This window comes from Eptatretus burgeri, chromosome 18 (assembly GCF_056783735.1).
Source record: "Eptatretus burgeri isolate ZD-2024b chromosome 18, Ebu_testis_v1, whole genome shotgun sequence".
Classification (NCBI taxonomy): Eukaryota; Metazoa; Chordata; class Myxini; order Myxiniformes; family Myxinidae; genus Eptatretus; species Eptatretus burgeri.
This window is the reverse complement of record NC_140978.1, coordinates 15907143-15921811: the sequence shown is the minus strand read 5'-3', so window position 1 is coordinate 15921811 and position 14669 is coordinate 15907143. Positions and strand designations below refer to the sequence as shown.

Genomic DNA, 14669 nt, shown 5'->3' with positions numbered 1-14669 from the left:
TTCTGAATTACATTTTGGTGGATGTAAGTGAGCAAGAACAGACCAGAGAAAACATTTATTATCATTGTTCTTAATATTAACAACTGCCTTCTTTAGTTTTATTTCTTTTGGTAATTCAATATAAGAAGAAGCTTTAAGAGGGTTTGATTTTAGAATGTGTATATCTAAAAAGATGATTTTTTTAATATTGAATCCACTTCCTACCACTGTATTATCAACATCCTCCTCTTGTCTTGATAGTTCTTCATAAACCCCACTATTCAAAAAATCTTGAAATGATGTTATAAAATGAAGATCTGTTCTCATATAAGGAGTTTGTTCTTCATCTTGTCTTTTCATATTCATTTTCACTCCCATATAAAACTTTAAAGTTTTCATTTCTTTTAATGTCTTTTTAATAAATTTTTCAACATCGGGTTTCACTATTTCAATTGATTCAGCTATTGATGATGGACCGGGTTCTCCAAATTGAAAAATCCTTATTTTTATATGCCCTTTAAATGCCCCATCAGTGTTTTCAATATAATAGTCTCCCTTTACTTTAAACTCATTTTTCTTGTGTTTTTGTGATTGAAGATGTTTATTATAACTACTCTTCAAAACATCCTTTGAACAGATATCACAATGTTTTCTTTCCAACTCAAGAGGAGATATTTTATGAAACAGATTAAATGTGTGTTTGTTGGTTCGGAGGTGTTTTCTATAATGTTTATATTCGTGATTACAAACATCGCAGTATGTTGTATTCACCATATTTATATAATAAATCTTTGCTTAAACTAAAATTTTCTTGATGAAAATTTCGTTTGTTTTACAGGTGAATCTGTGCTTAAAACCATTTTATCCTCCAACTTTTTCACTTAATAAATACAATGTTTCAAGACACAAAAGACAAGTTTCAATCAATCTCTTCATTTGTTAAAGATACTGAGAAATATGTCAAGGATGTAAAATTGAACAAAGATAAATATAACAACTATTGGATAAAAACTATTATGGTAAATAATATGAGTTCTTCAATTTCCTTCAGTGGAAGGGCTTTTAGTATACCTGGTAGAACATCAATTAAAGTATCTCTAACAAAAGTTTCTCCTCTCCTTCTAGTAATATATTCAAAACTAGAAAAAGCAATGAAACAAGAAAAAGTATCAAAAAACAAAAACCTTATGGATGAAGCTTTAGAAAGAAAAGATAAGACCATCTGTAATATGCAAGGAGAAATTTGTATTTTTTTCAACAACCCTAAAGATGTAAATCCTGATGAAATAAAGGATGTTAATATATCAGGTGAATTGACATTTCGTTCAATAGTAATTAACGATCATTTTAAAATTACCTTTAATATAAAAAATGTTGTCGTTGAATCTGATAATGAAAAAAAGTATATCGATATCGATGGTAATATACAACTGAAAGTATAGATGAATTTCAGTTTAAGTAAAGTTTTACTTTATAAATATGCTAGACTTTCCTGATTCTCCATATGACAAATTTGAGAATTGTCCTGCGTGTGAAAGACGGGGATTAAACACAGAGTCAAAAGCCTATAAACAATGTATATTCTGTGATTATCTTCTAATTAATGATAATAAAAAATATAAAAAGGAAAATAATTCTTTTAGATTTACACCAAAAATGAATTACTTTACAAGATTGATTAGAGAAATGAATGTAAAGTATGAGAGTGATAACACACCTTTCCTTACAAGGGAAGAAACTGAACGTATAAGAGAAATGTTCAAAGGATTGTTGTTGTATATTATTCATGGATGTAATTTTCAGGGAAATATCAACACAAGATATTGTATAAATAAAATAATGGATTATCTTGAAATTAAACCTGAACTTAGGATAAAATATAGAGTTTCTAAAAAAGCCAATAATAAATTAAATAACCTGTTTTTCAAATATATAAATGAATGATTTTTTACCTATTTGGGAAAATAAGATAAAATTTAACAACCATAAAAATCTCCCAAATTCATTAAGATGTCTCATAGTTGGTTCAAGTGGATGTGGAAAAACCTGCTTACTTTTAAAAATGCTCCTCACTCCCAACTTTTTAGATTATGATAATTTAATAATTTTCACAAAGTCGAGTTTTCAACCAGAGTATCAACTACTCTCATAAGGTTTTAATGCTGGTCTTCAAAAAGAAGATATAATCGGTTTATTTAAACGCCAAAAAAACCTAAATGATTATAACATTGAAGATATAATTCAACTATTTTGTGATACACAGAGATGTAAAAAGAAATCAAATCCTATAACTTGTATTCTTAGTGATAATACGGATGATATACCGTCTCCCCAAGATTTGGATAAATCAAAAAAGAACCTCGTTATCTTTGATGATTGTGTTAATGAGAGAAACCAAACGGTAATGGACAGCTACTATACAAGAGGGAGACATTCTTCTTGTAATTGTATTTATCTTAGTCAATCGTACTTTCAACTTCCTCGTCGTTCCATCAGAAACAATGCTAATACTTTTATTTTATTCAAGTTAAATTCAATAGATATCAATAATTTTTGGAGAGATAATTGTTCTACATTATGTAGTAAAAATAAATTTGAGGATTACATGAAGCACACGACTGAAAAATATAAATATATTGTTGTGAAACAAGATGAGATATTAAGGGATATATTTTTTGTTTTATAAACAATTACATATATAAATGACAACTATTATTATAAATCTTGTGGGTAAATCTGCTTCTGGAAAAAACTTTCATAAATCAAGGTTCTTGTGTAGTACAAATGAGAATATTGTAAATTTACTTAAAAACACCCCGTGATACGCATTGTATCAACAACAACTAGAGCAATAAGACCTGGAGAAGTAAAAGGTGAAGATTATCACTATATTTCAGTGGAGGAACATATGCGATTGAGGAATGAAGGTCAAATGTTTGAGGAGGTTTCTCTTGGTACAACAAAATATTCACATTGTAAGAGTGAGTTAAGGAAACTAAAATCTGGTGGTGTTGGGATATTAGAAACTAATCCAGAAGGAACGAGACAAATTATTAAACATCTGAGTGGAGTGAAGATTTTATCATTCGGTTTTGATGTTGATGAAGAAACTCAACGCAAACGTATGAAAAGCAGAGATGCAAGTATTAGTGAAGAAGAAATTACAACTCGCATTAATGTTAATAAAGAATTTGATGAAATATTTAAAGAAAAGGATTTATTTGAACACATCTACTTGAATGATGAAGAAAAGGAAAATTTCCCTGTTGATCTTTACAATACATTAAATGATATTTTACAATAAATAAATGGATGTAAAAGAAAGAGCAAGAAGATTTAAGGAACATCAAGAGTTGGTTTCAAAAGTTGTAAAACAACAGGAAGACATAAAGAAGAAACGCAGACAGAAACTAACGGGCGAAGAAGCATTTGAAAGAAAACAAGAGAAATTTTTTAAACCACTTTTAAAAACTTCCCAAGAAAAAATGAAAGATGTTTCCACAGTTCCCACAGTAGAATATACTCCCAGAAAGCTCCAAATGTTAAAAGATTTCAGTCAAATGACGGAGGAAGAATTAGAGCATATTGGAGAATTAGAACATGATGAAGGTTTATTTCAACAACTGGAAGAGATTAATCCACCCCTGATTATATTGTGAATGCTGTTCAAAACAATGAATATTCAGCGGATTCAAAAACCAAAGCAGGACTCATTCCAACAGAACAACCAGCAATATTTCATCTTGTTCAAGAAAAGGTATTGATATTTAATGATGAATTAAGGTTCTTAAGTTCTGCTCAACCCCCTGTTAAACTAACTCCGAGATTAATGTTTCTTCTCACAAAAGATGGAAGACAAGGTTCAACTGTGAAGGATGAATCAAAGTATATTGATAAACCATTGGATATGGAAAATAATGATGATAGAGTATATATTGATTTGCTGAACACTCTAAATTATAAGGTTATTCTTTCTGGTAAAAGTAGGAAGAATGAGAAGGAGAAACACATTATTCAGGCTTTAAGTATCCTTGGTTCAGGTGTTAGTTTTCTTCCAAATGACCCATCGCAATTAGTTAATAGACTGTTATTGTTGTTAGGCAGTCAGAAGGCTGGAAATAACAATTGTTTTAATGAAGCATCAGCCATTTTAGACCAGTTGATGAACATGAAAATAATTAATAAATATCAATATAAAGACATTTTATCTCATATTAAATAAGATGAGAAGCACAATCCTTAGTTTCAATTTCACAACAAGCAACCACACATCTTCATTCCCATACCCACTACAACTTGACACAACAAAAGAATATGAGGCATCTTTATTGTCCATGGAAACTTATAATACCTTATTTAATATAACTGATAAAAATGACAAGTTTAGTTATAATCCCGGAAGTGGATACAAAACGATAACAGTCTCACCCGGAGCATATGAGATTTCTCAAATATCTTCCGAAATTGCTCGTCTTATGAAAGAACAGGGTGATGAACCAAAAAATATTGTTATAAACATTCAAAAACATACTTCAAAATCAACGATTAAAGTTAAAAATAACTACAAGGTTGATTTCACAATTGATTATTCATTTAGAGAGTTATTGGGTTTCTCCTCAAAAAAGATTGAAACTAATGGGACGTTTTACAGTGATAATGTCATTCAAATATCCTCAGGAATAAATTCGGTGTTAATTCACTGTGATTTGATTGATGGTGCTTATAATGATGGAAAAAAAACAAATACAATATTTTCATTCAGTGCATACTCAACCCCAATTGGTTATAAATTCAATATGGAACCCAAAAATTTGGTTTATCGACCTGTGTCAGGAAAAACCATACACAGAGTAAATTTTAGGATAACCGACCAAGATAATCGTGTGATTTCTTTTAATGGAGAAGTTATATCCATCAGAATTCACCTACGTGAAGTTTTCCAATAAATAAATACGATGGTTATTGTGAGGAAACACGAGTTGGGAAAATATAAAATAATTACAGGGGATGGGATGTTCCTTTCCCCATACTACAAGGGTGAAGGTATGTATCTTGGTAGAGGATACTATAAACCTAAGAGACAAAGGGGTGTTGGACATCAATTTAGAGGAGATGGGATAATTGATACTCTCATGGGTATTGGTTCAACTATTCTTAAACATAAAGATCTAATTGGTTCAACTGCTTCTGCTGTGGGAAATGTAGCAGGTGCTGTAAAGAGTATAAAAGATGCTCAGAAGGAATCTCATAAATTACAAGCAATAAAAGAAATTAAGAAAGGCAAAACTCAGTTGTCCCCCCAAGAACGACAGAAAATAATTCAAATACTTGGATCAGGGTTTCAAAAGTTTTAACATCTTTTTTCCTAAATAAATACAAGTATGGAAGCAATTGATAGTATCTATGATTTGGATGATACTATTATTATCTCAAACTCCACTAAAAAAGAACATTACTTCAAGGTAAATGCAATAACTGGAACAGACTGGAATACGAATGGTACAAAAAGTTTTGAAATAAATAATCAACAAACCTATTTGAATCTCTCCGAAAGTTTCTTGTTGTGTAAATTTAAATTCACTAAAGCTGGGAATAACACAAACGCTACACTTGTAAATGATTTCTTCTGGAAAATGTTTGATAGTGTGCGTTTGTATATTGGAACACAAGAAGTTGAAGCGGTTGATTATGTCTCTGCTGTATCTGAAATGATAAAATTTACACTCTATACATTCAGTGATAGAATGGGAAAGGGGTCTGTCGAAGGTTTTATTCCTGATATGTCAACGGGAACAAACACAGACCCTGGATATATTCAAAGGAAAGGAGCGTATAATGATGATACAAAAGCAGAAAATAGTTTTACTGTGGCGGTTCCTCTTAAAGGTATATTTGGATTTTGTGATCATGATAAAGTTCTGTATGGTCTTAAAATTAGATTTCAACTACAAAGGAATGATAATGAAAATCGATTGCTTTTTGGTGTTGCTAGTGCTTTTGGTGAACAGAATAAATTTGTAATTGAGGAGATGAGTTGGTATATCAGTGAATATACTCCTAATCTTAAAACAGAAGAGATGTTGAATCGAAGACTTAACTCAAAGAAACCACTCAGTGTATCATACCTCAAAAGAAGATGTCAACACGTTAAACTCAATCAAACTACTTACACGTGGAATTTGGGTGTTCTGGAAGGAAAGCCACGATATCTGTGGATCATTTTTAAAAAGCCAGATGGTGATACTGCGACTGATAAGAATAATGCATTGAGTGATAATGCTAAGGTGAAACAACTTCGCGTTTCTCTAGATGGAACATTTTATCCACGAGATAGATTGGAAATTAATTGGGAAAAAATGATTTTGCTGAAGCATACAAGTCTTACCAAAAGGTGTGTGAAAGTAATGGAAATAAAGAACCTATTTTGGATATGACAGCATTTAAAAGTTTGTATACAATCTATGCGTTTGACCTGAGCGCGCAAAAGGAAACTATAAAGTCTAATCGAGTGGATACTTCCCTATACATTGAAAGAGGAGAGAGTGAAGAAGTTGATACATATTGTTTGCTTTTGGAAGAAACAGAATTGCAGATTAATACAGATAATGGTGTGATGATTAGTCTCACATAATTTTTTGTTAAATAAATGAGTGGCAAAGTACCAACTGGGGTATATGTTAATCAAATCAATCTTCATAAACTATCATCTTGTGTTCAAAATCAAAAGCCTTGTACGATTAACGTTAATACAATTCAGAGAAAAGGAGCAGTAAGAATTGATGTTTTGCTCACAAGAGAACAGGTTAAAATCTTGAATGACACTGGCTCACTTAAAATTAAAATGACAAAACCAATGTTGAAAAAATATTCAATAAGAGAGACGAGTGGAGGATTTCTCCCATTTCTAATTCCTTTATTTGCTGGTTTAAGTGCGGTTGGAGCATTGACGGGTGGTATTTCAACAGCGGTGAAAACTGCCAACGAAAGGAAGGCTCAACTCCAGGCTCAAAAAGAATTGGAAAGACATAACAAAGAGTTGGAGAAACAAATTAGTGGAAGTGGCGTAATTGTAGATTTTGCTGAAAAACTTGAAGGTCTGCCTGATAAAGCGAGATTGTTAGTTGGAGATATGCTTTCTTCTATTGCACAAGCAGGTGTAAAATTAACGAAAAGAGGTAATGGATTATATCTTTCTAATAAATAAATGAGCATTGATGAGTGGTTGGAAAAATTTGGAAAGAATACAACATCAAATTTACAACTTGTCAAATATTGTAAGAAATTAAAAATTCATAATGTGGTTATTTGTATGAGAGATGAATTAACAAATGTGCCGAAACATACAAAGAATATTATTATGAACTTAGAAGATAATAATGGGAACGGTTCTCATTGGGTTTGTATTTTTAATAGTCAAGACAAATATTATTTTGATAGTTTTGGCCTTCCACCACCTGTTGAAGTTATAAAATTCTTACAGAATGGTGTTTATCAAACATTTCAAGTCCAAGAATTAAATTCCAAGTGTTGTGGTCAATTATGTCTATATGTGTTATTTCAACTCAACAAAAATAAAAAATTTTATGATATTATTTTTAATCTAATATAAATGACTTATATTGGTAAAGATGGTTCTATCTTTGGTGTATCTCAAGAACTGGATATTGATTTATCAAATTATTACACAAAGGCACAGGCTGAACGACATAAATATAATATAACCAAAAATATTAACATGAAAAATGCTTTTAAATTAAAAAATTATCCAAGCCCGACTGACGCGAATGACTTGGTGAGATTAAGCGATTTATCACAATATATATCCTTAAATAAAACGGCTGTGTATTCCAAAGATACAGAAGTGTTGATATTATCTCCAGGTCATACAGAATTCACAGTTCGAATTAAAATAAATTTTTATAAAGAAGGGCGTATCGTTTGTATGAGAATAGAACAATGGGGGTATGATATGAATGATTTAGGGTATAATTGGTCATTTAAAATTAACCTCGAAGACCTGGAACAATTAAATCAGTCTCGTAAGGAAGAATATTATCCACTTGGTATCGAGAATGAGTTTTGTGGGTCCACGATTAGTAAACAACAAATAAAAGAATTTAATAAGGGTAAATATAATAATGGTTTTGCCCTTGTTTATCTCATGAAAACAGAAAAAACAGGATTATATATAATAAGTAAGGAAATACAAAATGATTTAACTATGGGAAGATGGGGAGGTGTTTCGTGCCATAATATTATTCTAACATATATTTCTAATACATAAATGACAGCAAGAAGGCTTCAAGAAAATTATCATTTCTGTGTCCAAGCATACCTTCAAGAAAAGGGTATTCGGTATTTTAATAAATATGTTCTACAACATAAGAATGAGGTATTTTCAATAAAAGATTGGCATTATGCTGATGTTGATAAACCGACAACTTTAGATTTAATTAGAATGTTAAATAATGAAAAAATTATAAAGTTAAGAAAAGGTAAGGCTCTTTTAGAAATTCAAAAGAAATTTTATTGGTTTCCTGTTGTAAAAAAAATTATTTTCGATGCAGGAATAACAAGAAATCCTGATGAATATATGTATAATATTCTATGGGGTGTAAACGATTCAAGGATAGTAAGGGATGAGGAAGGAGTTGAAGAAGAGAGGGAAGAGGAGGAAAATGAGAAGAGAGAAGGAGGAGAGGGAGAAGAAAGAGAAGGAGGAAAGAGAGAAGAGAGAGAAGGAGGAGAGGGAGAAGAAAGAGAAGGAGGAAAGAGAGAAGAGAGAGAGGGAGGAGAGGGAGGAAAGAGCGAGACAAAATAAATATCAAAATATGGAAACCAGTGAGATTCAAAAAAGATTGGTGGTATTACAGAAAATAACTCAACCCACCGAGGAGCAAAACAAAGAATTGACAAGTCTATTTGCAATATTTTCTTCAAGACTATTGACATCGTCAAGCTATTTATTTTAATTCAAGTTTTTTCTTAAATAAATGGAGGAGAGAGTGAAGGCATTTCTTAGGATTCTTTATGTTTTAAAAATTAAGATTCAAATGTGCATGTTGGAAACTAAAAAGGTTTTTGCACTCTGCAGGACTTTTTCACATAAATAAATGAGTTATTGTCTCAAATGTAAAAAGAAAACTAATACTAAAAATATTTCATATATTAAAAGTAAAAATAACAGGGTTATACAAAAAGGTATATGTTCGGTGTGTGGTTCAAAAAAAAAATCAATTTATCTCCAAACACAAACTCGGAGGAGATATACAAAAGTTTTTATCAGGAAGTAAATTTACAACTACTGGAATACCAGGGGAATTACATCTTCCAGGGTATTCTTTCTGTGGTCCAGGCACAAACTTGGATAAAAGATTAGATGAGGCAGACAATCCTAAATCCTGGAGTCAGCCTATCAATAGAGTTGATGAAGTGTGCATGAGACACGATATTGATTATGGGAATACCACAACGTTGGAAGAAAAGCATGAAGCCGATAGAGAAATGTTGTATAATTTGTCTCTGATACAAAATCCAACCTTGAGAGAAAAAGTTGATCGGTTCATTGTGAAGAAGATGATCAGTGCTAAATTGAAACTTGGACTTGGAAATTCAAAAAACTTGTAAGCTCTAATGATGTCATTAAGACTGAAGAGCAATTAGCTGATGAATTACATAAACCAATATTCACAAAGTTTCAGAGAAGGAAAGTTTATTCCAAGGAAGTAGATTATATCTGGTCTGCTGATTTGATTGAACTCAATAATGATAAGGGGTACAAGTATGCTTTAACCGTTATTGATTTGAGGAGTAGATATGTGTGGGTTGTCCCTTTAAAAAACAAAACAGGTAATACTCTTATGTTAGCTTTTCAACAGATATTTAATAAAAGTAAGAGAAAACCTAAAAAATTGTGGACTGATGAGGGTAGAGAGTTTTATAACAAGACATTTATGAATTTTCTAAAAAATAACAGTATTACATTATACAGTACCTTTAATGAAGGGAAGGCAGTTGTTGTTGAACGTTTTAATCGTACCTTAAAAGAGAGACTATATAAAAAATTCACACAACTCGGTTCACAACAATGGTCATCTTTTATTCAGGATATTGTGGATAAGTATAATGACACGATTCACACGGCAACAAATATGAAACCATCAGAAACATTTACAAAATTAAAATATGAAAAAGAGATGAATGTCAGAAAACCTAAGTTCAAAGTTGGTGATATCGTAAGAATATATAGGTGGAAATCTCATTTTGAAAAGGGTTTTACTGAACGATGGACGAAAGAACTTTTTAAAATTGTTGATGTAATAGATACGGTTCCTCGGACTTATAAGATATATGATTTGGAAGGGGAAGAGATTTTAGGTTCATTTTATTCACAGGAATTACAAAAGACAAAGATAAATTGAAATTTTTTGACTCCGCCCCTTTTTGACTCCACCCACACAAGCCCCACCCACACAAACCCCGCCCACACAAGCCCCACACAAACCCCACCACACACAAACCCCACACAAGCTCCAATAAATTGAAATTTTTTGACTCCGCCCCTTTTTGACTCCACCCACACAAGCCCCACCCACACAAACCCCACACAAACCCCACCACACACAAACCCCACACAAGCTCCACACAAGCTCCACACAAGCTCCACACAAGCTCCACACAAGCTCCACACACACACAAGCTCCACCCATATTCACATAATTAGTGATTAGTTAATTAGTTCCCCCACACACAACATGTTTATTTAATTAAAAAATTATCCACCCATCCACACAAGCTCCACTCATCCACCCATCCACCCATCTCTCCACCCATCCATTGATCCACACAAACCTCATCCACATTTGCCCCTCCCACATAAGCTCCACCCACATAAACCCCTGCCCACATAAACCCTGCCCACATCAACCCCTCCCACATAAGTCCTGTCTACACAAGCTCCACACAAAAACTCCACACACATAAACCCTGTCCACATAAACCCCTCCCACACAAGCTCCACCCACATAAACCCCGCCCACACACATCCCGACCACACAAGACCCACCGAAGCCCCGCCCACATAAGCCCCACCCACATAAACCCCTCCCACACAAGCCCCACCCACATAAACCCCGCCCACACACACCCCGCCCACACACACCCCGCCCACACAAGCCCCACCGAAGCCCCGCCCACACAAGCTCCACCCACATAAACCCCTCCCACACAAGCCCCACCCACACAAGCCCCACCCACACCCCGCCCACACAAGCCCCACCGAAGCCCCGCCCACACAAGCCCCTCCCACACAAGCCCCACCCCCTCATCCCCCTGTGCGCCCCCACCTTTGACCCACCACCTCCCTCATCCCACCCCCCACCCTTCCCCACACACACACATGGGGAGGGGAGGGATGGGATGAGGGGGTGATGGGTCATTGGGGGGGGCGCACCTACCCTCCCTTCATGTTTTGATCCTCTTCTTGTAATTCAGAATCAAGTAATTGCATACAAAACAAATATAATTTATTAATATTGAAAATATTAAATATTCATTTGCGAGAATGTATAATCTTTCCCAGCAATCTTCTCCAGATGTCTTGTGATTTCGAAACTCAGACACCATATTCTGTTTTGAAACAAAAAGTGGATAATAATTACATGGTAATATGAGTAAGCCTCGTTGACCACTGAATTAACACACCAGGAGGCCGACTCAGCCTGTCATCCTTTCAAGGTCAATAAAATTAATTCCAGTGTACTGACAAAACCGCGTTCAAACTAATGATGCAACCAACATTAGACGACATTCTAAAGAGAGAGTGATATTAATAATAATTCAGAAATATTTACCTCCAGAAAATCATGTGTTGTACAAGATTGCTTCAACAGCTGATGTTGTGCGATAGTGCTGAAAAAAAAAAAAAAGTCAAGGGTATAGATGAAGAGACAGACAGACAGGGAAAGCAACACACACACACACACACACACACACACACACACACACACACACACACACACACACACACACACACACACACACACACACACACACACACACACACACACACATAGACACACGTGTCTCACCATTGGTTTAATTCATTCGAGATCAGAGACCAGTCATTATAAATCATTGATCTCTTCAATAAGAGCAGAGAGAGGTAGGTAGGAAGACAGACACACACACACGTGTCTCACCATTGGTTTAATTCCTTCGAGATGATAGGACGTGATAAGACTTCGTGCCACTCAATGAAAATGTCTTTCAATTCTCTTCTAAAATCATTGATCTCTTCAATAAGAGTATTAATTTCATGAACCTCGTCGTGATACGTAAACTCAATTTCTTCCAATGCCCTGTCAGGGAAAAAAAAAATATATATATATATATATATATATATATATATATATATATATATATATATATATATATATATATATATATCAGAATTATCATGATTTAATTAATAATCATTTGCTTCATCGTTCAAAGAGAAAACCAAACAAACTTACCAACTCTGTAGTAAGCTTTTGCCTTCATCGGAAGAGAGATCATCCATGTCTCAGTTGTAAAAATGAAAATCCCGTCTGGCAGAAACTTTGTCTGGTGAATCACTTATAAGGCAACAATGAGGAAATTCCCTAAGCATTGGGTGCGGCCACAGGAAATGACAGCTTGGAAAATAACTGGGCGATTGTATGAATCATTTACAAAACATACTTAAAATGGTTTTGATTCAAATGTTTTCAGTTCGTGTTCTGAGATAAAATATAAACACGAGACCTTGTCTCACAGAATAGTTCCTATTTTTTCACAGCATGACTGTCTAAAACCACACAGCACGACCGTGTCAAAAAACACTTCCTCATTTTCACGGCATGAACTGAAAACATTTGAAACAAAACTTTTTTATGGCGTGGTTTATACACAAAAATGATTTGCAACTCGGGCGGTGGTCAGATGAGATCATTAAGAGAAGTTTATCATTTCGTAATGGCACAAAAGGGGTATCTTAAAAAATATAAAGATTCAAATGTTTTGTTTGTCAATATTTTAGATGGGGATTATTGTGCAAAGAAAATTAAACTATTGAAGGAATTTGAGAATGAACAAATCTTTATAGGTTCAATGAGTGAGCTGATCAACCTCCAGGTTAAAGGGGAGACAAATAAATATACCTTGGGATAGCCTGGTTATATATATATACAAAGCCTGGTGTTGGCTTAGTGGTTAGGGTGGCGGCTTGGGATCCCAGTGTCCCGAGTTCGAATCCCGCTCAGCTGCTGAATTAACACCAGGGGGTTGACTCAGCCTGTCATCCTTCCGAGGTCGGCGAAATGAGTACCAGTATACTGGTCCCGGTGTATGCCCCGGTTAGAATAGGTGTACCATATCCCTGTGTTGTAAGAGGCGTCCAGGAAGGGCATCCGACCATAAAACATTGCCTCACAAAAATCCAAACCCCTGCACAGCAGGGAAAAACGGATAAAAAGGGGGTTTATTTTTAGGGAAAAAAAAAGGGAATCGCTGAAAATCCCCCATTCATTTACATGGGGAAAAGTGAGCTAGAACCAGTATATTCACCCTACTTACGTACACACGCATAAAATATATAAAAACGAAAACACAAAGATTTACCTTTAAACAGAGTTCTTTGAAAGAGGAATTCAAGTGGGAAATTAGCAAAATTCAATTGAAAAATGTATCAAGGCACAGAACACAAAATGGCGATCTATGCTTTATTCCAAGTCTGTTCCAAGTCAAGGAATGGTTGAGCAGGAATCGCCTTAAAACCCAGAGAGTGATGGAGCTGAGGATTGCCTGATGAAGGATATAATTAAATAAGGCCGTTAATTATCTTCAAAAGGGGTGTTTTAATTAACCCAAACACCCAATTTTCACTCTTGCACTTCCTTGGAGTTTTCTTAGAATGCATGCAAAGTTTCGGGCTGTGAGGTTTTATAGTTTTGAAGTTATGGAGGAGAGACCCTCACATTGCCTTTTATTCGTGTATATATATATATATATATATATATATATATATATATATATATATATATATATATATATATATATATATATATATATATATATATATATATATATATATACATATATATATACATACATATATAGATACATATATAGATATACAAGCCAGTAGGTGGACATGGGTAGTCGGCCGTTGCTAGGCAACGGAGGGGTCCATAGCGACGGTTCTTTCTCACACATAACTAGGACATACCATGAACCTACCATACCAGTTTCATGTATATCTGACTCATTGTCTCTGAGATATAACGAACTTCGTTTTTTTAATTGTTTTTGACCAGGGTTCATTCAAAGTATATCTTCTCCGACAGTTTTCATAGGATCCGGCTGGAATTTTTTGACAATATGGCTGAATGTATTGCCCACATTCGCTCGTGGCCCGATTTTTGATTTTCGAAAAAATAATTTTTTTTATGATTTTTCAAAACTTTCAAACTCCCGTTGCTAGGCAACGGTGGTGCCCATAGCAACGGTTCTTATTTGCACACAACTAGGTCATGGTATTAACCCACCAACCAAGTTTCATCGAAATTGCCATTGTATTAACTATAATCACCATTTTAAATGCTGATAATAAGGGTAGAACAAATCTCAAAAAAAAAATTTAATTTTCTTTTTTTGACGAGATCGACTAC

General features: G+C 34.0%; 1 long non-coding RNA gene across 1 annotated transcript; it reads right to left on the bottom strand.

Moving 5' to 3' along the window:
- Positions 1-11325: 11325 nt before the first annotated feature.
- LOC147008643 (uncharacterized) lies at positions 11326-13560 on the bottom strand. Its single transcript, XR_015053306.1, has 3 exons — positions 12495-13560; positions 12180-12338; positions 11326-11889 (listed from the first exon to the last, which is right to left on the bottom strand). It is a non-coding gene; the product is annotated as an uncharacterized LOC147008643 (long non-coding RNA).
- Positions 13561-14669: the final 1109 nt, after the last annotated feature.